This window comes from Chlorocebus sabaeus, chromosome 10 (assembly GCF_047675955.1).
Source record: "Chlorocebus sabaeus isolate Y175 chromosome 10, mChlSab1.0.hap1, whole genome shotgun sequence".
Taxonomy (NCBI): Eukaryota; Metazoa; Chordata; class Mammalia; order Primates; family Cercopithecidae; genus Chlorocebus; species Chlorocebus sabaeus.
The window spans coordinates 115,339,734-115,365,277 of NC_132913.1; the positions used below are offsets into that span (position 1 = coordinate 115,339,734).

General features: G+C 42.0%; 1 long non-coding RNA gene and 1 pseudogene across 1 annotated transcript; both read right to left on the reverse strand.

The window, feature by feature from the left end:
• Window positions 1-1,047: 1,047 nt before the first annotated feature.
• On the reverse strand, window positions 1,048-1,261 carry LOC119625101 (small nuclear ribonucleoprotein G pseudogene; annotated as a pseudogene).
• A 15,963-nt stretch (window positions 1,262-17,224) lies between these two features.
• Window positions 17,225-24,369, reverse strand: LOC140712692 (uncharacterized). Its single transcript, XR_012094401.1, has 3 exons — window positions 24,294-24,369; window positions 23,371-23,437; window positions 17,225-18,155 (listed from the first exon to the last, which is right to left on the reverse strand). It is a non-coding gene; the product is annotated as an uncharacterized lncRNA (long non-coding RNA).
• Window positions 24,370-25,544: the final 1,175 nt, after the last annotated feature.

A 25,544-nucleotide genomic window follows, 5' to 3' on the forward strand; every position in this document is an offset into this window, starting at 1 on the left:
GCCTGTAATCCCAGCATTTTGGGAGGCCGAGGTGTGTGGATCACCTGAGGTCAGAAGTTTGAGACCAGCCCAGACAACATGGTGAAACCCCATCTCTACTAAAAAATATATATACAAAAATCAGCCGGGTGTGGTGGCATGCACCCATAATCCCAGCTACTTGGGAGGCTGAGGCAGAGAATTGCTTGAACTTGCGAGGCAGAGGTTGCATGAGCCAAGATAATCCAGTTGCACTCCAGCCTAGGCGACAGAGTGAGACTCCATCTCTAAATAAATAAATAAATAATCTTGTGCATTCTGGACATTTTATGTAAAGGGGAATCATTCCACTTTGTTTTGTTCCTTCCTTCTTCCCCTGTTTCCTTCTTTCCTTCCTTCCTTCCCTCCTTCCCTCCCTCCCTCCCTCCATTCTTTCCTTCCTTCCTTCCCTCCCTGCCTCCTACTCTCCTTCCTCCCTCCCTCCCTCCCTCCCTCCCTCCCTCCCTCCCTCCCTCCTTTCCTTCCTCCCTTCCATCCTCCCTCCTTTCCTTCCTCCCTTCCTCCCTCCCTTCCTTCTTTCCCTCCCTCCACTCCCTCTCTCTCTTTTTCTTTCTTTCTATTACACAAGTTTATTTAACAAAAAGTCTAATATGAAAATGTGCATGACCTAATTCTTACTTCATAGTAAAATGTGCCCTTTGGAGAGAGGACATAGGCTTCTCTGCTGAACTGCCATTATTTATACTGATCCCAAGGCTTCTAACACTCATTTATTTACTTTTGAAACAGAGTTTCACTCTGTCGCCCAGACTGGAGTTCAGTGGCATGATCTTGGCTCACTGCAACCTCTGCCTCCTGGGTTCAAGCAATTCTCCTGCCTCAGCCTCCCGAGTAGCTGGGATTACAGGTACCCACCACCATACCCACCTAATTTTTGTGTTATTAGTAGAGATGAGGTTTCACCATGTTGGCCAGACTGGTCTAGAACTCTTGACCACCAGTTATCCACCTGCCTCGGCCTCCCAAAGTGCTGGGATTACAGGCGTAAGCCACCACGCCCAGCCAAGGCTTCTAACATGATGATACTATTTCCTCATATTACCACCTTTCCAATATTGTTCTGTTGCCCACTAGTTGCCATCTCCATGCAGCCATCTATCACAAGATTCATAAAGGGCTCAAATCTCTGCAAGATTCCTTGAACATGTCTGCCACTATTTAACTTCAATGATAACTTCTTGTCCATAAGTTTTTTCAACTTGAGAGGGTGAGCTTTGCTCATGGTGTCTATTCCACAGGCTCACAGATGCCTTGGAACGGAATCTCTCTCTTTCTTCTTAGGAGATGGGATCTCCCTATGTTGCCCAGGCTGGCCTCAAACTCCTGACCTCAAGCAATCCTCCTGCCTTAGCCTCCCAAAGTGTCGGGATTACAGGTGTGAGCCACCACACCCAGTGCAAATCACTTTATTTGAGCAAAGTTAAGTGTTAACAAGCAAAGAGCCAAAAGGGGGCTGTCTTTCCCCATTCAGGGTTTTGGCGATTTGGCACAAAAGGGGTGTCGATTTCTTCAAAACCTGGGCTAAAAGACTCAGGGAGGTCTGAGAATCCCATTTTGAGAAAGCCATTTTCTTCTTAGAAGTAACCGAGGGGCTGTACACGTGTCAAGAGAGAAGAAGGTGGCAGAAAAAGGTGTGCTTTCCACAAGGGAGTTTTGCCACCAGGAGAGAAAGAGATGATGGATTACAGGAAGGAAAAGAAGGGCTCTAGGCTGGATGCAGTGGCTCATGAGTGTAATCCCAGCAATTCGGAAGGCCAAAGTGGCTGGATCACCTGAGCTCAGGAGTTCGAGACCAGCCCGGCCAACATGGCAAAACCCTGTCTCTACTAAAAATACAAAAAATTAGCCAGGCATGGTTGTGCAAGCCTGTAATCCCAGGCACTTGGGAGGCTGAGGAACAAGAATCCCTTGAACCTGGCAGAGGTTGCAGTGAGCTGAGATCGTGCCATTGCACTTCAGCGTGGTTGACAGAGCGAGACTCTGTCTAAAAAAAAAAAAAAGAAAGAAAAGAAAAGAAAGGAAGGGCTCTCCTTGCCCCAGGGATGGAGGCCTGAGGCACCTCTCTCTCAGCGAGCTGGGTGTGGGAGAACTACCCAGTAACCTTTTTAATTTAATTTAATTTAATTTGTTTTGGGACAGAGTCTCTGTCATGCAGGCTGGAGTGCAATGGCGTGATCTTGCCTCACTGCAACCTCTGCCTCCCAGGTTCAAGCCATTCTCCCACCTCAGCCTCCTGAGTAGTTGGGGTTACAGGCACCCGCCACCACGTCCAGCTAAGTTTTGTACTTTTAGTGGAGATGGGGTTTCGCCATGTTGGCCAGTCCGGTCTCGAACTCCTGACCTGAGGTGATCCACCTGCCTTGGCCTCCCAAAGTGCTGGGATTACAGGAGTGAGCCACTGTGCCCAGCCTTCAGTAACCTTTTTAAAAATAGCTTTATCAAGATAAGTTCACATACCACGGAAGGTATACAATTGAATGTTTTTTATTATATTCACAGGGTTGCGCAGCTGTCACCACAATCTAATTTTAGAGCATTTTCACACGCCCAGAGGAAAACACGTGCATTCACAGTCATTCCCCATTCCTTTCCCACCTCCAGCTCCTGCATCCATCCATGTCACTTCTATTTCTATGAATTTGCCTATTCTGAACATTTTATATAAAGGGGAATCATGCAGTATGTGGCCTTTTGTGCCTGACTTCTTTCACTCAGCATGAAGTTTTTGAGGTTCATCTGTGTGTAGCATGTATCAGTGCTTTGCGGGTTTTCTTTGCTGATCAATATTCTACCGTCTGGACATACCACATTTTATTATTAATGACTGACTCTATGAAAAGGAGGGGAGAAAACCAGCAGAGCTGTCATATACATGATGGCAATAGCCTGGATAAAGTGAAAGAGAAGTTACAGCTGCCTTTTTGACAAGACTCAATTGCTATAGAGTGTAAACATCTAAACATCGGACAGCAGGAACCGCATTTTTTTAAAAAATTATTTTATTTTTCGAGATGAAGTCTTGCTCTGTCACCCAGGTTGGAGCACAATGGCATGATCTCATCTCACTGCAGCCTCCACCTTCCAGGTTCAAGGAATTCTCCAGCCTCAGCCTCCCAAGAAGCTAGAATTACAGGCACCCACCATCATACCTGACTCATTTTTGTTTTTTTGTATTTTTAATAGAGACGGGGTTTCACCATGTTGGCCAGGCTGGTCTCGAACTCCTGACCCCAATTGATCTGCTTGCGTTGGCCTCCCAAAGTGCTAGGATTACAGGCATGAGCCACTGCACCTGGCCCAGGAACCACATTTCTATGTATTATTTTCCTTGTGTCTGTCTGGCCTTGCCTGGTGTCCAGCCCTGTACTCCCCTCTGTGTGGCTAGGACTCCTGGACCGCCACCTGCTGGCCCGGCATTGCACCATTTTAAGGACGTATTTTCAACGTTGAGTGTGAAGAGTGAACTTAAAAAAAAAACACTACCTTATTATCTATTTATTTATTTTATTAACACACCCAAAGCTTCCAACCTCATTGTTTTTTAAATATTATTTTGATATTCTGGAAGATAACCACAGATGACCTGTTAAAGAACAGAAAAGGAATGCTGTTGTTACGGTAGGTAGCTAGTCAGACGTGAACAGGGCAGGAGAGGCCCCCTGACTTCCCACCCGGAATATCAGGCAACCATCAACCATCTAGTGACGGTCAGGTGGTTGTTAAACTGCCTTTCTAAAATAATAATTGGTCACAGCCAGTGCCAGGGAAAGGCAGTCTCCCAGTAGATAGAAAAAAACCTGAAACTGGTGATCAGCAGCTTGCCGATAAGATCTCAGGAGTTGGGTGAGTAGGCTCAAGCATGCACGCTAAGCGGTGAAATGGCAGAGTTTAATTGGTGTATGACCTTATAGAAACACTCGCCTGGAAAGGGAAGAATAGCTCAAGCGAGTATGCATACAACTTCAGTAAACACACTGCACGTGGGGCCCCTCCCAAGTGCTGGACGGCCTCTGTGCATGCGGACGGCCCACCCCAAGGGAAGAATCCGGGGAAAAGGGACAGATGCCAAGACCCCAGAAGCATGCCAACGTATAAAATCCCAAGTCAAAGGTCAAAGAATGCACTTGTCTTTCAGGTTGACTGCTTGACCCTCTTCCAAGTGTAGTTTACTTCCTTTTATTCCTGCTCTAAAGCTTTTAAATCAACTTCCAGTCCTGCTGTAAAACTTGCCTCAATCTCTCCTTCAGTCTTATGGCCCTTCGTAGAACTCTTCCTTCTGAGGAGGCGAGAATTGAGGTTGCTGCAGACACATGAGTATTCTCCGCCAATAACACTGTGATCAAATATGTTTGGGAAATGACTTATGGCCCCTTTTCGGAGATATCGAAATTAATCTGAGTATACAAATGCTTCAGCAAAAATATCAAAGCATTTGGTGAGCTTTGCTAAGCCTAGGGCCACCCAAGATTCCCTTTACCCTCTCTAGTGACCATGGTGGTCCACGGAAGAGTGGAAAATGCCTCCTTCCAGACAATATGTTAGGACTTTGCCCCCTCGCCACTGGTCCAACCTGACCATGCATCCAGCTGTGATTTCTGGGCTTCTGCCCTGTTGCTGGGGCCAAGGCCAGGTCTCAGTTCCGGAGACGGCCTTGCCTTATTCTCAAACCACTTTGCTCTCACCCCAGGGACCGCAGTCTGTCCTGAAAACTGGGCACAGTGATGGGGTCTGCTATTTTCTGTTCATTTCTCTGCTGTTCGCTGCATCCCTACCCACTTTGTTGAACAGGTCTCTTCATAGATTGCTTGTCATCTCTGGGGACACTCCAGTTTCTTAAATCTTGAGCATCCTGACATCCTGTTCTTCTGCCTGGATGATCCACAGCTGAACTCGTACAGCTCCCACCTTCTGTAGCTGTTGTCCACTCCATTCCTCTCTCACCTTAGGTCTTACTCAGTCCCCAGTCTTCCTTGTCCCATGGTCGTCTACTGAGGTCAAGGTGCTGTGTGTGAGACACAGCAGTGCCACTCAGGAGTGTATTGCACAAGGTAGATGTCCAAGGCTCGGCTGCTGAAGTTGTAGCAGGCAGCATCAATGTGTTCATCCTCCCGCATTGTTTCTTTATTTTATTTTAGTTTTTGAGACAGAGCTTTGCTCTTGTTGCCCAGGCTGGAGTGCAATGGTGCAGTCTCGGCTCACCACAACCTCCACCTCCTGGGTTCAAGTGATTCTCCTGCCTCAACCTCCTGAGTAGCTGGGATTATAGGCACGTGCCACCATGCCTGGCTAATTTTTGTATTTTTAGTAGAGAGGGGGTTTCACCATGTTGGTCAGGCTGGTCTCGAACTCCAGACCTCACGTGATCTACCTGCCTCGGCCTCCCAAAGTGCAGGATTACAGGCGTGAGCCACCGTGCCCAGCCTCTCCTACATTATTTCATTCTGTACCATGTTGCTGCTGACGGAGCATGAACTCTAGTGCCAGGCAGACCCACGTTTCCATCTGGGCTCTGGGACTTACTAGCTATGTGGCCTATGGTGGGACGTAAATTTTTCTGAGTTTCAGTTTCTTCATCTGTAAAGAAAAGTGGGTGTGAATACATTTACCTCTCCTAGTTGTTACATGGATTGATTTAGAAGGTTTAGACACCTTCACTGTTCATAAGACTCATGTGATTCTGGTATGAGTAGTTTCCAAATATCATTCTGAGAGACACAGGAGTAAATAATAGATTCAAAAGTCCCTAGCATGGGATTTTTTTACGTTATGAGTTAATATTTGAAAATCACTTATAAAAAGGTCTGGAATAAAAGGCATGTTTGTGTTATGTAAATGTTGTTTAAAAAAGGAAGTTCCCTTTCTTCTTCCTTCTAGAGAGTAAGGATCTTGAGCTATTGACTGAGGTTTCAAAGTGAAGAAATGGGAAAAACCATTTATGTGGGGTTGCTGGTCATACCAGGAGTTGGGAGCAATGTCCACTTTGGTTGGGCTCTACTGTGGTAACAATGGACCCCACAAGACAGCCAGAACTTCAAACAGCGTGGAAGAGGTGGTCACTGTGCTAGCTGAGAAGTGAAACTTCATTGCACTTTTGAAGAAATTCTCTCACCGAAAGGAAAGAAAAACTAAGTGGATATCAAGTACAGTTCTGCTTCTCAAACCATGTAGCAATTCTCCTCCCACCCACTCAGAATAACCAAGCGCTTTCTTGAAGATCCCTGCCCGTCTTACTAGAATATCCTCCTTGTCCACTCAAATTTTTTTTTTTTCTTTTTTTTTTGAGACAGAGTCTCTCCCTGTTGCCCAGGCTGGAGTGCAGTGGTATGATCTCAGCTCACGGCAACCTCCGATGTTCAAGCGATTTTCCTACCTCAGCTTCCCCAGTAGCTGGGATTACAGGTGCCCGCTGCCACATCCGGCTAATTTTTGTATTTTTAGTAGAGATGGGGTTTCACTCTGTTGGCCAGGCTAGTCTTGAACTTTTGACTTCAAGCGAGCCACCCATCTCAGCCTCCCAAAGTGCTGGGATTACAGACGTGAGCCACTGCACCCGGCCTGTCCACTCAACTTTAATCCCAGCATCGAGACCTTTGCCGTTATCTCATCTTATGTCCCCTATTTCACTTTCCCAGATCCATATAACACCAGTGAGAGATAACCCTCGATACCTAGGGAGAAGTGTGGTCTCACTATGTCCACTTTTTCCCGAACATGAACTCCACGATTGTGTCCAAGGAGTAAAAGCAATTTCTCCTTTTTATCGCTTCTGGTAAAGCTGAAGTTGGGAAGCGGAGAGGTTTGGCAGAGTTGATGGGACCTTTGTTTCCTATTGGAAAGAAAATGAGGGTAGGAAGTTGCTGAACAAAGGGTCTCTGCCTTGCCTTTGCAGGGCTGCTGACCCTCATCATGGGCAGAAGCTACTGCCAGCCTGCTGCCTAGAGCTGTCTTTGCAGATTTAACACTTTAGTGAGGGGCTAGGTCCTACTGCTGAGCCCAGGATCTAGTCAGTTACTAAACCTTGCAGCACGAAGCCAGTTGGCAGATCTTTAGTTTTGTGCTGGTTAGATGTGACCATGACTTTGGTTTTTATTTACTTCTTTCTTTTGTGTAACTATACATATTTTTAGATTGGGTGCTACACAGCTAAGTCTGTATATATGATTTGCATGATCCAGTTTAGGCCCAAAATCGGGAAAATTGCTGCCATGCAAGGTGAGTTGACATGTTCCTGTGTTTGTGGCTAAGAAGCTTTGGTATATATAATTAGAAAAAAATATATAGAAAAAAGCAAAGACTTGGAATCAACCCAAATGTCCATCAATGATAGACTGGATTAAGAAAACGTGGCACATATATACCATGGAATACTATGCAGCCATAAAAAGGATGAGTTCATGTCCTTTGCAGGGACATGGATGAAGCTGGAAAGCATCATTCTCAGCAAACTATCACAAGGACAGAAAACCAAACACTACATGTTCTCACTTATCAGTGGGAATTGAACAGTGAGAACACTTGGACAGAGGATGGGGAACATCACACACCGGGGCCTGTCGGAGGGTGGGGACCTGGGGAAGGGGGAGCGTTAAAAAAAAAAAAAAGAAAAATAATGGACTCAAGTAAGAAAAGAATGTGTGTATGTCTTGGAGTTGGTGATAGAGAATGATTTGGAGGAAAAAACCCTCTTAAAACTAAGCCTTTGATGAAATTCGTGGGTGTTTGGTCAACTTGTTTGTTGAACTGGATGAGTTCACTTACAGCACTGAAATCTGACTGTGGATTCAAACATTTCACTCCCATTTCCCCGAATCATTTTGCATTTCTAACTTGAAGCCCTGAATTGATAAACATAGATGACAGGAATAAAATGGTTCTACATTTTTCATATTTCTCAATAGGTTTGGTTTTCCTTTTGGGAATTTTTTTTCAAAAGAGAACTGATAGGCTCTGGGCCCAGTATCAGGAAACTACCTGCTCAGTCAGGCAGAGAATGAAAGGCTTGAGATAAAGGGCCTGGGAACAGTTTATCAGTCAGACTTTCAAAGGAGGAGTAATCAAGTAGTGTAGGAAAAGCGCAGCATGATTGTCTGAACAAGGATAAAGGAAAGAAGTGGGGAAGTGCCACAGCTGGGAAATTAGCTGTGGTGCTCAAATAACCAGGATCCTGGAATTCTGACCATAGGAAAGCACTGAGGGAAATTTGGAGGCCCCTTTTGTTACCAAAAAGACCCTGGACTGTTGAAATTCCTTTGCATAGTAGACTCAGGGAAATAAATTGAAAAGAAGAAACACTGTTTGTTTGTATTTTGTTTGTTTGTTTTTAGAGCAAATCTAAGGATTTCCGGAAGTGCTCTGAGGTAGCCATTCTTCAACTTTTTGGAGTTGTGGACTCCTGGAGGACTTGGATTAAAACTATGGCCTACTTCTCAAGAAAAATATACCTATACATACAGAGCCAAACACAATCTCTGGGGCTGGGTAAACATCTTAGAGACCAGCCATGGCAATGCCTAGGGATCCAAACAATTTAAAGTTAACAATCCTTCAGTTTGAAGCATTGTAGCAAACTGCTATAAGTGATAAGTAATTATGAAGCAAGGAGTATAAGGAAATGCTTCATGGAAGACAGAGTTACCTCTAGCAATGCCATGGAAGTCTTGGAAAAGTTATAGTGCAACAGACAGAAGCAAGGTCACAAGACTGGAAGTCAAAGGAAAACACAGCAGAAGCAGCTTGGGTTTTGGAAGAAGGTAGTTCAGTGTTGAATTTCTGATTCCACTAGAGTCTAGCCACGTGAACCTGGGCAAGGGTGCTTACCCAGGTTTGGAATCCAGTGATTCCTGGGGAGCTGTCAACTTTCTCCTTTTATGGCCAGTATAGAAGAAGCAGGTGATGGAACAGAAGCAGTGTGGAATGTGTGTCTGGATTTATCTGGTTTCAAATCTCAGCTCTGACATTATAAGTCGGGTGACCTCAGGCAGGTTATTCAATTTTCCCAGTCTCTTATCTCTAAAATAGGTATAGAAATAGGTATCCAAAGAATGATAAGTACAGAAATAATGATGAGAACATAAATAATGTGTTATAGAGAGAACTTTCAATAATAAATAGGTTTTATTATGACAAACGACGCTTATTTAATTTCAGTAGAAGGTACATTTTGGGAGAAAGTGACAGATCTATGAAGAAATTAATGCCAAATTATAAATATCAAAAAGCTATTAAGCTCTGTCCGTTTTGGGGTAAATTTTACTCATTTAATATTTTTGTGTGTCTTCCTATGTGACTTCCTGCTTAAGATGTTAGAATTTCTTTTGATAGGTAATGGGTTAAGAATGGAAATAATAGGCACGGTCTGCATTTTACGGGATTCTTTGGATATTACAGCAGCAAGAATAATTGCTTGGGCAGGGTAATTTCTGAGTTGCTAGACTCTGCCAGTGATTAATGATATACCTTTGCATAGGTCACTTAAGTTTTGTGGACTGCAGTTTTCTGATATATTTAAGGAGATAACTTCCTTTTTATATTTTATGATTCTATGATCTTGAGGTTCTATTGTAGCCAGAATAAGGCTGAGATATTCTGTGATCTAGTTTAAAAAAAAAATTATTTATACATTTTCTGTAGAGTTGGGGGGTCTTACTATGTTGCCCAGGCTGGTCTTGAACTCCTGGCCTCAAGCAATCCTCCCACCTCAGCCTTCCAAAGGTGAGGGATTACAAGTGTGAGCCACCAAGCCTGGTATAATTTAGTCTTGTTCAACATGACATCGAGCAATCCAGTAGTCTAAGCACAAAGTTCTCAAAAATAAACTTCAACTTACTGTAGGATTTCTGGTAGAGGTAAGAAATCCTCTACAAGTTTTTTCCACAGAGTATCATTTAGCAAAAAATTTCAAACTATTCCCTGTAGACATTTTACCTTTCTTTAAAATTTCAAACTCATGGTTACTGCCCACCACTCCCCACCCCCCCACCCCAGCCAAAAATCTCATCACCTCACTCTGTTTATGTAATTTTCCCATCATTACTCTTTTTCCCTATTTACTTCTTCTCCTCGGGTCTAGTTCCTATAAAAGGATCTTGCCTGTGTCAAAAACAGCCCCCTGGGGAAGTTGGACTGGTCTGTCAACCTCTTTTTCTCTCCTGGGGACCAACCAATTAGAACAATGGAGAACAAATTTGGGATGTTATCATCCTACTATTCTTTGATTCTGTGGCTGGGGCGAGGACACAGCTTCGGAAAACTACTATATTAATACAGACTTTGAGCTCTGAGACCTGACACCAGGACAGCCAAGGTGGGAGACAAGGAAATGAGTTGGAGGCAAAGTGTAAAAAGAATTAGTGACATTAGAAGAAAACCTAGGGAATACCATTCAGGACGTAGGCATGGGCAAGGACTTCATGTCTAAAATACCAAAAGCAACGGCAACAAAATCCAAAATTGACAAATGGGATCTAATTAAACTAAAGAGCTTCTGCACAGCAAAAGAAACTACCATCAGAGTGAACAGGCAACCTACAGAATGGGAGAAAATTTTTGCAATCTACTCATCTGACAAAGGGCTAATATCCAGAATCTATAAAGAACTCAATCAAATTTACAAGAAAAAAACAAACAACCCCATCAAAAAGTGGGCAAAGGATATGAATAGACACTTCTCAAAAGAAGATATTCATACAGCCAACCGACACATGAAAAAAATGCTCATCATCACTCACCATCAGAGAAATGCAAATCAAAACCACAATGAGATACCATCTCACACCAATTAGAATGGCAATCATTAAAAAATCAGGAAACAACAGGTGCTGGAGAGGATGTGGAGAAATAGGAACACTTTTACACTGTTGGTGGGACTGTAAACTAGTTCAACCATTGTGGAAAACAGTGTGGTGATTCCTCAAGGATCTAGAACTAGAAATACCATTTGACCCAGCCATCCCATTACTGGGGATATACCCAAAGGATTATAAATCATGCCGCTATAAAGACACATGCACACGTATGTTTATTGTGGCACTACTCACAATAGCAGAGACTTGGAATCAACCCAAATGTCCATCAGTGACAGACTGGATTAAGAAAATGTGGCACATATACACCATGGAATACTATGCAGCCATAAAAAAGGATGAGTTTGTGTCCTTTGTAGGGACATGGATGCAGCTGGAAACCATCATTTTCAGCAAACTATCTCCGCTGGCGGAGAGGCCCCGGGACCTCGCGCGCCGGGCCCGGGGGCACAAACCATCTTCCCAGCTCGCGCCCCGCCACCACCGAGGCTCTGGACGATCTGGGCCCGGCCTCCCTTCTTCCCCTCCATCCCCGCTCCGGCCCGACCAGCTTACCCGAGAAGAGCAGAAAACCAAATACCGCATGTTCTCACTCATAGGTGGGAATTGAACAATGAGATCACTTGGACATAGGAAGGGGAGCATCACACACCAGGTCCTATTGTGGGGAGGGGGTAGAGGGAGGGATGGCATTAGGAGATATACCTAGTGTAAATGATGAGTTAATGGGTGCAGCACACCAACATGGCACATGTATATATATGTAACAAACCTGCACGTTGTACACATGTACCCTAGAACTTAAAGTATAAAAAAAAAAAGAAATAAAAAGAATTAGTGACAAACAGATAGGGCAAATGAGGGTAGGAGTAATCAACGGTGACTTCCCATGGTTGATCCATCTTCCACACATCCTTGAACTTCTGAGCACCCTCCGTAAGGTGCTAAACGGACAAGGACAGAACAACACAGGTGATTATGTGGCATGAAAAACAAAGCCCGATGGGAGTTCAAAGTAGAGAACTGTTTCATCGAATTATGGGAAATTCCTTGAAAAAATAGCCTTTGAGAATTAGACATTGAATGACATGTAGAATATGACCACCTAACAACAGTGATGGTTTTAGCTCCTCCAGGGGCAAGTGAAGACCCATTAGGGAAAGACTTTGAGATATGTTTATTATGTTAAGTGAGAGATAAGACCAGAAGAGTTTTTGTATTTTCCCAGGACTTCTTGGAATGATGGAATTGCACAGGAGAAGCGTGGATAGAATTCCACCAAGTGAGTTCCCTCTCATGTTCTGAGGGGCTTCCCCAAGCCTGCAGATGTGTATGCTAAATGTCCCCTAGGCTAGTCACCTTGACAATGGTCAGGGTCTGAAGGCCCAGATCTAAGAAGGCCTGGCTCAAAGAAGGCCTTGTGTGTCCCCAGAGACAGACACACAATCAGTTCCTTTCCCCTCTACTCTTGGCTTTGTCTTCTGTCTGAGGCTGATACGTGTTTAGCATTCACTTTCCCAAACAATGTCTTTCTACACTCCAAATTTTCCAAATCCTCATTTGGGAATCATGCTAACTTTCCCCCCCGCATCCTGATCTTATCTCTGGTGGATGTTGGTTTTAAAAAACTCTTCTTGAATCCCCGTTTGAGTTTCTCTGTTTGCATCACACTCATGGGCTTGGTGATGGGGATCAGATGGCTCATGTGTGATCATGCTAGACTGCTGTTAGTCACTCCTGGGAACTGGATTTGGTTCAAGTTTATTCAGTGCGACTTAATGCTGACAGACTACTTTCTACTTTAACGTCAAGTCTCTTACTGATGTACAGGAAATGATAAATAGGTCACAACAAAAATTAAGACTAAGAAGTCAGCAATCATCAAACTGTAAGAATTGAGGGTGACGAGGGAGCTGGAGTAGTCCTTGCCAGAACTCCAGGCCAAATGGCACACGTGGCAGGTAAATATTTGTAGGATGCTGGCATGCACATTGTGGGTGGATTGCAATTTTTTTTTGAATGATGAAGTAGAAGCAGGGTTTTTTTTTTTTTTTTTTTGGCATCACATACAAGAAATGTCTACAGGTGCCAGGAGATGATCTTATCATATCTAGGAAGTTTTTGTGTGTTTATTTATTTACTTATGACATTGTTCTCCCCCTTCCATTTCTAGAATGTGTTTTCTCTCCTTAGTCAAAGAAACCCTAATTGCTGTTTATGATTCAGACGAGTCTTGAAAGAATAGAAGGAAAAAAGAGAACAACTTCATTTCTTCTTTTGTGTAAAATGTCCTGTGTCAAATTCCCATACTCTGACACTTTCTCTGTAGTATCTTCATAATTCACCAACTTCTTTAAAGGAAGAGAATAATTTTTAATATATCTTTGTTTCTCTGAGAATATTCATCAGAGTGAGTGTTCACCGCTAGGTTGTTGGTTACCTGAATAATATCTCCTTTAATAACATAAAATGTGGAACACAGAATTTAGAACTGTATTTTCCTCTTTCTATTTATTTTTCTTCTCCTTATTCTTCTCCTCCCCTTCCTCGTTCTCCTCCTCCTCCTCTTTCTCTTTCTCTCTCTCTCTACTACTGAGTTCAAATCTCATTTCTGTCACTTACATCCTGTGACTCTGGGCAAGTTACTTCATTTTACTTTGTTGCAGATTCCTCACTTGTTAAATGGGAATTATAATAGTCATTATGATATATACAATAGAGACTATATATGATGATACTTATATTATCATTGTAATGATGAAACAAATTGATATACATAAAACACATATAAAAGTGCCTGCCAGTAAGTTGCTATATAAATGCTTGCCGTTGTAATGACTTTCTTATGAATTTTTGTTTTGTCTTTCCAACTAAATCATAAGCTGCTCAATCACAAGTCTACTTCTTTTATGTCTGTGTCTTGACCACATTGCTTAATGCAGTAGAAACGGTGTCATCAATAACAGTTTGCACTTGAGTCATACTTTACATCGTACGGGCTACTTTCACTTAGATCACCTCACCAATCCTCTCAATCATACTTGGATACATGCTTATTCCCACGTTTTAAATGAGAAACTGAGTCTAAACTTTTGTTTGATCAGGGCCACACGGCCAGTGTGTGACCCAGAGGACCTTAGAACTTAGTCTTTCTGGTTTCCGGCCTGTGTTATTTCCTCCAGGCAACCTGACCACATGGCAGATGTTCAACAAATGCTTCTGTGTGTTCATGTGTTTCTCTAAGATGCGTCTTTCACATTCTATAGAGTAATTTGGCGCGGTAACTTTCAGTGGTCATTTCTTATTTATATATTTTGGTATAGTTAAAATTCCTGAAATAAGAGATTCCTGTCCTTCTAATGTGCTTTATTGCTATAAATTATAGGAAACATCACATCATTCAGTCTCTTCCTCCTTTCTTCCCCTCCTTCACTGAAAGTTCTCATTAGTTTTAGCTTCCCAGTTTCTTAAAATAATTCCCTGCATTCCTGTACTTAGTCTCTTACTTCTTCTTCTTCTTCTTTTTTTTTTTTTTTTGACAGGGTCTCGCTCTCGCTCTGTCACCCAGGCTAGAGTACAGTGGTGTAATCTCGGCTCATTACAACCTCTGCCTCCTGGGTTCAAGTGACTCTCCTGCCTCAGCCCCCTGAGTAGCTGGAACTACAGGCATGCACCACCACGCCCGACCAATTTTTGTATTTTTAGTAGAGATGGGGTTTCACTATGTTGGCCAGGCTGGTCTTGAACTCCTGACCTCAAGTGATCCTCTTATCTTGGCCTCCCAAAGTGCTGGAATTACAGGCATGAGCCACTGCACTTGGCCCTAGTCTCTTACTTCTATTATTTATTGTGGAGATTGGACTTCTTAGGAGTTGGAGGGATGAAGAACCTTGTGTCTGAATGATTTTCTTAGCTGCCTTCATGCGGAAACAGAAGCTTTCTCATTTGTAAGGGCATTTTAGCCATTATGCGTTCATGCTACCTACTTCTAAACTCCCAAAAGTCTGTGGAAGAACTTGCTAATGTCTTTTCTATTAGAGGTACAGTTTGAAAGTAAATACATACATTTTTATCAGTAAGTAAAACGGTCAACATTTTTCTAGAGCTTAAGTAAAATTCTACTCATGTACACTAATATTTGGCACAGAAAGCAAGGAAGGAGAAAAAAATGGAAGCAGAAAGAGGGGAAAAATCTTATATACTATATTTTATATGTAAAAACTAATGGCCTATTGAAAAGGAATAAGAAAAGCAGGTGTGATGGGAGAGAAGATAGAGAGAAAAGAGGGAGGAGGAAGGCGAGGAAAAAATAAGGTTAAATCCCCAAAGAAAGCAGAAGTGATATTAAAATAAAATAAATTCAGAGTAAGAGAAACGAACAAAGGATAACTATACAAAGGTGCTTCATGTGCTACTCAGGCTCCACGGTGTTGTGAGTTACCTGCTTTCATTACTGAAATCATCTTTTTAAAAGTGATTCTGGGCTGGGTGTGGTGGCTCACGCCGTAATCCCAGCACTTTGGGAGGCCAAAGTGGGAGGATTACCTGAGGCCAAGAGTTTGAGAACAGCCTGGTCAACACGGTGAAACCACCTCTCTATTGAAAATACAAAAATTAGCCGGGTGTGGTGGCGTGCACCTGTAGTCCCAGCTACTCAGGAGGCTGAGGCAGGAGAATGGCTGGAACCCGGGAGGCAGAAGTTGTAGTGAACCAAGATCACACCACTGCACTCTAGCCTGGGCGACAGAACAAGACTCCGTCCAAAAAAAAAAAAAAAAAAAAAAAGTGATTCTGAACCTCTATTCCTGAGTAACACATAGTTTTAGGGTGGAAAAGTCTCTAGTGACTTTCATGGTAAGATACCCGATTTCCTAGAGTCACAGCTTTCCTTAATATTTATTTATTTATTCATTTCTTTATCAGAGATGAGGTCTCCCTCTGCCACCCAGGTTGGAGTATTCTAATCCTAACTCACTGCAGCCTCGAAATTCTGGGCTCAAGAATTCCTCCTACCTCAGCTTTTTGAATAGTTGGGACTACACATGTGTGTCACCATGCCCAGCTAAATTTTTATTTTTATTTATTTATTTTTGAGATGGAGTCTCACTCTGTTACTCAGGCTGGAGTGCAGTGACATGATCTTGGCTCACTGCAACCCTTGATTCCCGGGTTCAAGTGATTCTTCTGCCTCAGTCTCCCAAGTAGCTGGGATTACAGGTGTGTGCCATCATGCCTGGTTAATTTTTGTACTTTTAGTAGAGATGCAGCTTCACCATGTTGGCTAGACTGGTCTCAAATTCCTGGCTTCAGGTGATTCTCCCACCTCAGCCTCCCAAAGTAGTAGGATGTAGGTGTGAGCCACCGTACCCAGCCTATTTTAACTTTTTTTGTAGAGATGGAGTCTTCTTATGTTGCCCAGGCTGATCTCAAACTCCTGGGCTCAAGTGATCCTGCTTTGGCCCTCCTAAAATACTGGGGTTATAGATGTGAGCCACTGCACCAAGCCTTAACTTTTTTTCCTTCAGCGGTCCTGTTCATCCCTCAGTGGTCCTATTCATCCCTCAGCTTAGGTAAAAATTATCACCTGCACTTGACTCATCTCTGGGAGCAGGTTCTTTCCTGGAAGGCTTACTCTGTATGACACAGATGTTTAAAAGGGGTTGACAATCTTCATTTGTCTCTACCAAGGGGAATCAGTGTTCCTCCAAAAGGGCAGGAGCCTCTCAGAAGACGCTTACACTCAATCATCATGCAGGGTGTATCCTATTCACTGGCTTTCATAACAATTTCAGACTTTTTCTAGAGACACTATACTGATTTTTGTACCAGTAGAAACCACATTTTATTCTTATTCATCTGCCATCACTCACTTAAGCTCCCTTACATGTGGCCAGCTTGGAAAGATCCGCGTGACAGAGGCAAAACAAGTCAATTGGGTAATGGATCCAAAGCTTTGGGCTTATTAGCATCATTCCCTGGTTAGCTACTACGTCACCCTACCTATTTCTACAGCAGTTGAAACATCGTTTGCATCAAGTCAACGATTCATTTCCTCTTTCTGATGTGCCATATAGACTCCAAGCAGATTGGTGGCTCTTGACCTGGGCTGGCAGGCATGATGGAGCATTCCAGTTGCTCATCTGTTTCTAGGGTTGGGTTCACTCCTAATAGGCACCTCTGGACTCTAAAGAAATAAGTCATAAATGGTAATGTATGTAGCTGGAAGTGATATGATAGCTTAGGGTTTGCCTAACTTCTGCTGTGAGAAGAAAGGCTAAGATGGCATGATGTAATGCAATCATGAAACAGAACAAGGTTCAAAATGGATGCTTGTTTACGGTCAGACCATCGCGAAAGGCAATAAAGCATTTAAAAAACCACTGGTTAAATTGGCTTGTTGTAAACTGATTTAAATCATCAGGCTAGAATACTGTAAGAGGTTGTAGTCATTTCTTCTTATTGTGTGGAGATGAAGCTGCTAATTAGTAAGATCTGTAAAAGAATTCTTTTATAACATTGAATCATACGATATTACTTTCCAATGTTATTTTTATAGCATTGAATCATATAATATTACTTCCCAAAAAGAGTTCGGGGAATAACTAATTGCACACTTCTAATTGTCTAATGGAGATACCAAGACCCAGAGAACGCAATAACTTGCCCAACCAACACAGCAAGTTATTGGTATGATTAATTAGCCATTCTTTAGCCTTCGTGAGATGAATTAATTTGTGTTTCTCAAACAGTTTTATGGACATATTTTTTCTAACCTAATAAAACAACTTCACAATTAAATTCTCTAAAAGCTTAAAAGCTTATTTGCCATGTAAATTGTTTCCAGTTAGCTTTCATCTATTTTATCCTGTAAATCCCAATACAAGATATAATATATTATTGATGTCTTCCTGGCAGAGTTATGTTTCTTCTAGGGCCATCTACACAGTTAGGAGGGCAGTGAAAATTTTGTAAGGCTTACTGTAATATTTTCATGAGAGCCTTGTATGAAGTATTCTAAGAAATAATGTCTTCCTTGGCCAGGCATGGTGGCTCATGCCTGTAATCCCAGCACTTTGGGAGGCCAAGGCAGGAGGATCACCTGAGGTCAGGAGTTCGAGACCAACCTGACCAACATGGAGAAACCCCATCTCTACTACAAATACAAAATTAGCTGGACGTGGTGGTGCATGCCTGTAATCCCAGCTACTCAGGAGGCTGAGGAAGGAGAATCTCTTGAACCCAGGAGGCGGAGGTTGCGATGAGCCGACATCACCCCATTGCACTACAGCCTGGTCAACAAGAGAGAGACTCCATCTAAAAAAAAAAAACAAACCAAAAGAAATAAAGTCTTTATTCCTCTTCCAGTGGCAATTTTTACTATAAAGTATTAAAGCTATAAATAAAAGTAACTCTGTACAATTATATATATATTTTTTCTTTTTCTTATTTTCTTTGAGACAGGGTCTCACTTTTGTTGCCCATGTTGGAATCCTGGAGTGAAGTAGCATGATCTTGGCTCACTGCAACCTCTGCCTCCCAGGCTCAAGCCATCTTCCTACCTCGGCCTCCAGAGTTGTTGGGACTAACAGCATGTGCCACCATGCCTGGTTATTATTTTTGCATTTTTTGTAGAGATGGAGTCTTGCCATGTTGGCCAGGTAGGTCTCAAACTCCTTGGCTCAAGCCATCTGGCTACCTCAGCCTCCCAAAGTGCTGGGATTGCAGGCGTGAGCCACGGAGCCCAGCCTAACATTTTTTCTTTCTTTCTTTCTTTCTTTCTCTTTCTTTCTTTCTTTCTTTCTTTCTTTCTTTCTTTCTTTCTTTCTTTCTTTCTTTCTTTCTCTCTTTCTTTCTTTCTTTCTCTTTCTTTCTTTTTCTTTCTCTTTCTTTCTTTTTCTTTCTTTCTTTCTCTTTCTTTCTTTCTTTCTTTCTTTCTTTCTTTCTTTCTTTCTTTCTTTCTTTCTTTCTTTCTTTCCTTCCTTCCTTCCTTCCTTCCTTCCTTCCTTCCTTCCTTCTTTCCTTCCTTCCTTCCTTCCTTCCTTCCTTCCTTCCTTCCTTCCTTCCTTCCTTCCTTCCTTCCTTCCTTCTTTTTCTTTATTTCTCTCTCTCTCTCTTTCTTTCTTTCTCTCTCTTTCTCTCTTTCTGTCTTTTTTTGACAGAGTCTCACTCTGTTGCCCAGGCTGGAGTGCAGTGGCATGATCTTGTCTCACTGCAACCTCCACCTCCCAGGTTCAAGCAATTCTCGTGCCTCAGCCTCCCCAGTAGCTAGGATGACAGATGCCCACCACCACACCCAGCTAATTTTTTATATTATTAGTAAAGACAGTGCTTCACCATGTAGGCTGGGCTGGTCTTGAACTTCTGACCTGAAGTGATCTGCCCTCCTCGGGCTCCCAAAATGATGGGATTACAGGCATGAATCATGGCACTCGACTATATTTCTCAGTTTATTTTGCTTCATATACTAGGAACTGTAGTTCGTTTCACATGTGATCTTGAAAATAGCTTGTTCTGTTCTGATTATAAGTAATATGTATTTATTGTTTAAAAAAAAAGGATAAATATCCAGGTGCAGCGGCATGTGCTTGTAGTCCCAGCTACTCGGGAGACTGAGGCAGGAGGATGCCTTTGAGCACAGGTGTTTGAGACTGTAGTGAGCTGTGATTGTGCCACTGCATTCTAGCCTGGGTCACCGAGCAAGACCCTGTCTCTAAATAAATACATAAATAAATAAATAAATAGATATTGATAAACATAGAAAAAATGTGAAAACCAAAGGGGAGCACCTCCCACTACCAGAGATCATTTGTATTTTCATTCTGGTGAATTTCCTTCTAGTCTTTTTAAAAAATGCATAAATATAGGAAATACACAATTACGAGAAATATACAACTTCCCATAATGAGTTAACACACCATTTATGATTTTGTGTCCTGCTAGTCTCACTGTCATTATGTCATTAGCATTTATCCCTTGCATAAAATGTTTCGCAGATTACTAAATGGCAACATACTATAATATTGAACTTTGTGGATATCCAAGAATGATTTTAATCACTATTCTCTTATGGAGTATTTGTGTATTTTTTGTTTCCTTTCCTATTTTAATTGTGATGCAGTGAATAGTTTTGTGCAGAATTTTTGTACACATTTCTGATTATGTTCATAGTAAATACACATTGTCTTAAACAAATGGTTAGGCTTAGATTTTCCTGGAATAACTCTGGAGCCATATACAAATGGACAGCTGAACCTTTTTCTACAGAACTGTAATAGACTTAAACTCACATAAAATTGGAGTATTTACACATCACATGTTAGAACTTGGAATATGCCAACATGCTAGCCTATTAACGCCATTCATAACGACCACTTGGAAATTCTTGGCTCTAACCTGAAGCTACATGCTATGAAGGAATGCAGGCCTCGGTCCCCGTTTGTACCTTAACTGATCAGCATTCCTTAGTAAACTGTTCTCTGCCTAGTCAGATGATTACTGTAGCTGTCTTCTTATGAGACACATGCAGGGGAATTTTCAGATTTACGATAGAGAGCTACCAATATTTCATCATCAGTGCCACAACTCTCATACATATTAAAAACCTTTGATCTGTTAAGTAAATATACTCAGCACCCAGAGGCTCCTTTGGAAAGTACAGGAGTGGTAGGGACCGCCCTCCCCATTTCCATTGGTTCTCTTCTTCCGGTTCTTCGATTTCCCTGGCAAAATATTTACTTTAAGAGTTCAGGGTGTGGCATACTCACTTTACAAGGGCATGTGCTCTTTATACCAGGAAAAAATAAAAAGTCCCTTGTGGTTAATGAAGTAGAGGTGAGGACATAATCACAATAGCCGATAGTGCTGAGGCTCTTGTCACAGTTTAGACTCATATTTATGAGAAGATGACATAGTTGCTTCTGCAATATCCTAAGTAAATTTATCTCTAGCTGATCTTCGTGAAAGGTGCAGAGAAATGGGTTTACTTGATCAGGGAGTTCTGGAAGGTTTCGCAATCTCTCTCTCTCTCTCTTTTTTGGAGACAGAGTCTCACTCTGTCACCTAGGCTGGAATGCAATGGTGTGATCTTGGCTCACTGCAACCTCTGCCTCCCAAGTTTAAGCTATTCTGCTGCCTCAGCTTCCCTAGTAGCTGGGATTACAGGCACACACCACCACGCCAGACTAATTTTTGCATTTTTAGTAGAGACGGAGTTTCACCATATTGGCCAGGCTGGTCTTGAACCCCTGATCTCAGATGATCTGCCTGCCTTGGCCTCCCAAAGTGCTGGGATTACAGCCATGAGCCCCCACATCTGGCCTACAATCTCAAAACTGTTAAATATATGCATAGTTTTTGACGGCAACATTTCATTTATTGAAGTTATCTTAAGAAAGTAATTAAGAATATGTACAGAGATTCATCCACAGACTGTTCTTCATAGTACTATTTATAATGATTGAAAAATTAGAAACAACCTGGAGAATTCAATCATGAATAACCACACAATTGAAAATTGTACAACTGTTTTAAATGATGGCATACAAAGTCATTTTTTAAAAGATGAACAGATGACTGTATTCATACCCTTAAATGAAAAGGCTAGGTTAAAAAAATGTACTCTAAGATTCAATTTATGTTAAATATATGAACAGAAGTGAATCTGGAAGCTATTAAAAACTTAGCACTGTGATTCTCTAGATGGTGAGTCTATGACTAATCTTTGCATTCCTCTTTTAACTTATTTATGTATTTTATTTTTTCAACAGAGTATGTATTATGGTAATATTTTTTGAAGCACAGAAAGAGATTTAAAACTCTGTTCTTTCTGTATTGTGCCTCAAAGACTTTCTTCCACCTTCAAGAGAAGATAAAACAATAGAAGATTTATGTACTTAGACTGACATGCACATTTTTTCTTTGTGATAAAGTTTCCTTGCGAGGAAAAGACTAAACAGCAAATGTTACACTAAAACCATTACAAAAAATTGGGAGCAGATATGATTCTAGAATTACAAATATGTTGCCTTTATGACATCATTCTCCCCATCTCAAAACAGTCATCCCACTCTCCTCAATGTAGTGCGGTTAGCCTCAGAATCCCAACCAACACCTTTCCTCAAAGATTGGCATCCCTTTGCTATCTCAGAAAATTGTCATACTAAAATCAATTAGAAATCTGGTAAAGAAAGGCCAGGAGCAGTGACTCACGCCTGTAATCCCAGCACTTTTGGAGGCCGAGGTGGGCAGATCACCTGAGGTCAGGAGTTCGAGACCAGCCTGGCCAACATGGTGAAACCCCATCTCTACTAAAAATACAAAAATTAGCCCGATATGGTGGTGCGCACCTATAATCTCAGCTACTAGGGAGGCTGAGGCAGGAGAATAGCTTGAACCTGGGAGGCGGAGGTTGCAGTGACCCAAGATTATGCCACTGCACTCCAGCCTGGGCGACAGAGTGAGACTCTGTTTCAGGAAAAAAAAAAAAAAAAAAGAAAGGAAACTGGTAAAGAGTATTTGTTGCATTTTTCATGAAATATTGTTATAAAAAAATTCTTCTAAACCAAGAAGCATAGCATTTCCCTTTAAGAAAAATGCTATGAATGTGTTAGAATATTTAAACAAAAAAGCACAATTTATTTTATTGTGGGGAATTCCATATAACATGCTGGAAATACAGAAAATCAATAATTTTTCTTTTTGTTTTGAGACAAAGTCTCGCTCTGTTGCCCAGGCTGGAGTGCAGTGGCACGATCTCGGCTCACTGCAACCTCCGCCTCCTACATTCAAAGGATCCTCCACCTCAGTCTCCTGACAGGTACATGCCACCATGCCTGGCTAATTTTTGTATTTTTAGTAGAGATGGGGTTTCACCATGTTGGCCAGGCTGGTCTTGAACTCATATCACTCAAGTGATCTGCCTGCCTCGACCTCCCAAAATGCTGGGATTACACACGCGAGCCACTGCGTCCAGCCTAAATCAATACTATTTTAAAGTACAATAAATCAGTGTACATGTGTTACAGAGTACACCCAGGTATCTTCTCATGGTGACACCATGCACATATACACAGACATTCAGCATGAACACTGAGTATTTTGGTATGTCCTATAGCATTTACCTTGTTTCTTAGGGGAGTTTTAATTTCTTGATGTTTTGTTTAGCATTTTAATCCTCCTTCAACCTGGATTTCAAGGCACAGATCTTGGTTGAGCCAACAGGGCTTAAGGCATTCTACTACCAGCTGAGCAAAGAAAGGCAAAGTTGGTTTGATAATACTAAAATTTCAAAAGCTCATCTTTCCTGAAAGACTTGAAGATTTTAAAAATCACTTATGTGGATCTGTAAAGTTGTTTCAATGGAGTTGATTCTTTATTGTAAGGACAATTTAATCATGGAAAGTTGATAGGCTTGGTTATGCAAATTCTTCTGAAGTGGTAAGGAAGACTCACTGGCTTCAAAAGTTAAAAGGGAAATTCCTAGTAAGACCTTTGAGCCCTCGTGTACATTGATAAATAGAATTGTCTTTACCATGGCGAAAGGTTCCTTGGAAAGCAGCCAGGTCCTCACTTCCTTGTCCAGTAATGGAAGCAATAATCTGCAATAATCAGAAATGATCTGCTTTATTTTATACTATCTAATAACAACAAACTTTTTGATCACAAATACATTGAGCCTGAAAATCAAAATAAAAGAAAGATGAAGTTGCGTTCAAAAGTGCTGTGAAATAACATGGCTTACTTTCCCATGTGTAGGAGAAATTCTGTGTTTTATATCTATCTGTATGTTTTATATCTATGTATGCTTTCTGTAGGATAGCATATCGTCTCCTGTGTTACTTTTTGTGGTTTATATTTTTTGTAGATATGTCATACTTTATTCTACTGGGCGCTAAAAATATAAAAAGTTAGCCAGGTGTGGAGGTGGGCACCTGTAGTCCCAGCTACTCAGGAGGCTGAGGCAGGAGAATGGCGTGAAGCCGGGAGGCGGAGCTTCCAGTGAGCCGAGATGGCGCCACTGCACTCCAGCCTGGGTGACAGAGAGAGACTCTGTCTCAAAAAAAAAAAAAAAAAAAAAAAAATTCCACCTTCAGCTTTGGTCTTAACAAAAGATGCAATGCACTCATTATGTCATACTTTATAAAATTCTCACAGGGAGTAGGTCAGATATCAGCTTTCCAAAGAAATATGATGATGCTCTAAAATAGCCACTGATAAACTCATGCATAGGCTGCTTTTTTTCAAGAACCAGAAGAACTACCACTGAGACTGTTCAGGCACTGGCTGTGGGACAAGTAGAACAGGAAGCCACTTCTGTTATAAATTCCTGCAGGGCTATTGTTTAAACCACAGTAAAGAACCTGGATGCCCTGTCTGATAACTGGGGCTCTTATTTCAGGAATGGAGCCTTGAGGCTCACCAAGCCAATTTTTCAATAAACATCTGGACACCCACCTGAGTTGATGATCAAAGAAAGTTCACTCCTTTTTTCACCTACTAAGATTTCATTACATTCATATTTAGTTTCCCTGTAGAAAGAAGAATTGACATAAAATTCAGCTAATTCCTCTATTCATTGTTTTTCCTGATTGGGAGGCTTTTCAAGTTCCCCAGGTTTCTTGCCTCCTTGGTTCCTATTTAAGGTCACAGCAGAGGAGCCTCTATTAACAATATGTGGGAACAAATCAGCAGAGCTTTTGTAGGACTTACGCTGGTAACTCGCAGACGCAAAATATGTCAAAGTTTTCTATACACGACCATGGAACATCACCCTTCCGGAAGCCAGCAAGCTAAGGCTATCAAAAGGTTTGAAGACGGCCTAACAAGGCTAAGGAATGGAGAAGAGGATGGGCCTTCTCTGCCTTGTCATCTTCAGAAGTGCATTTGATGTGCTAACATCTAAGCCAGTGGCGGGCTCATCCGGAAACAGAACAGTTACAGCTTTCATCACCTCCACTGCAATGCTGGGCTTCTTTCTCCTCCAGACACACCCCAAATGACCTGGTTTCCTACCTTGGAGTTTGCTAATTTTGCTGAAGGCCACCTCTTGAACCGTTTTGTTAATGTGTGTTTTTTGTTTTTGTTTTTTGGGTTTTGTTTTTGTTTGTTTTTTGTGCCTAACTGTTTATGCTTGTTGACAGCCAAAGGGCCACTGAAAATTTTTTCCTTACCCTTCGCTATACCATCGGAGACTACATAATCTGAGACATCTGAGACACCTTTTTTTTTTTTTTTTTTTTGAGATAGTGTCTCAATCTGTCGCCCAGGCTGAAGTGCAGTGGTGTGATCTTGGCCCACTGCAACCTCCGCCTCTTGGGTGCAAGTGATTCCTGTACCTCAGCCTCCCCAGTAGCTGGGACTACAGGCACACACCACCACCCCTGGCTAATTTTTGCATTTTTAGTAGAGACGGGGTTTCACTGTATTGCCCAGGCTGGTTTCGAACTCCCAGCCTCAAGCAATCCACTGGCCTCGGCCTCCCAAAGTGTTAGGATTACAGGCATGAGCCATTGCGCCGTCTTGGGATACTTTTGAAGCTGGCAAGTTGAAGGGTTTCATTTAGCAAAATATCTGCAGAGAGACCACAGGAATCCTTCCTTGCCTCCACCACAGGGTCCCAGGATAGCATTAAAACCAGGTTTTATCACCCACTGACAACCTTCAATATCTCCTTCTCAACTGTTTTTTAACCAACTAGAAGCAATT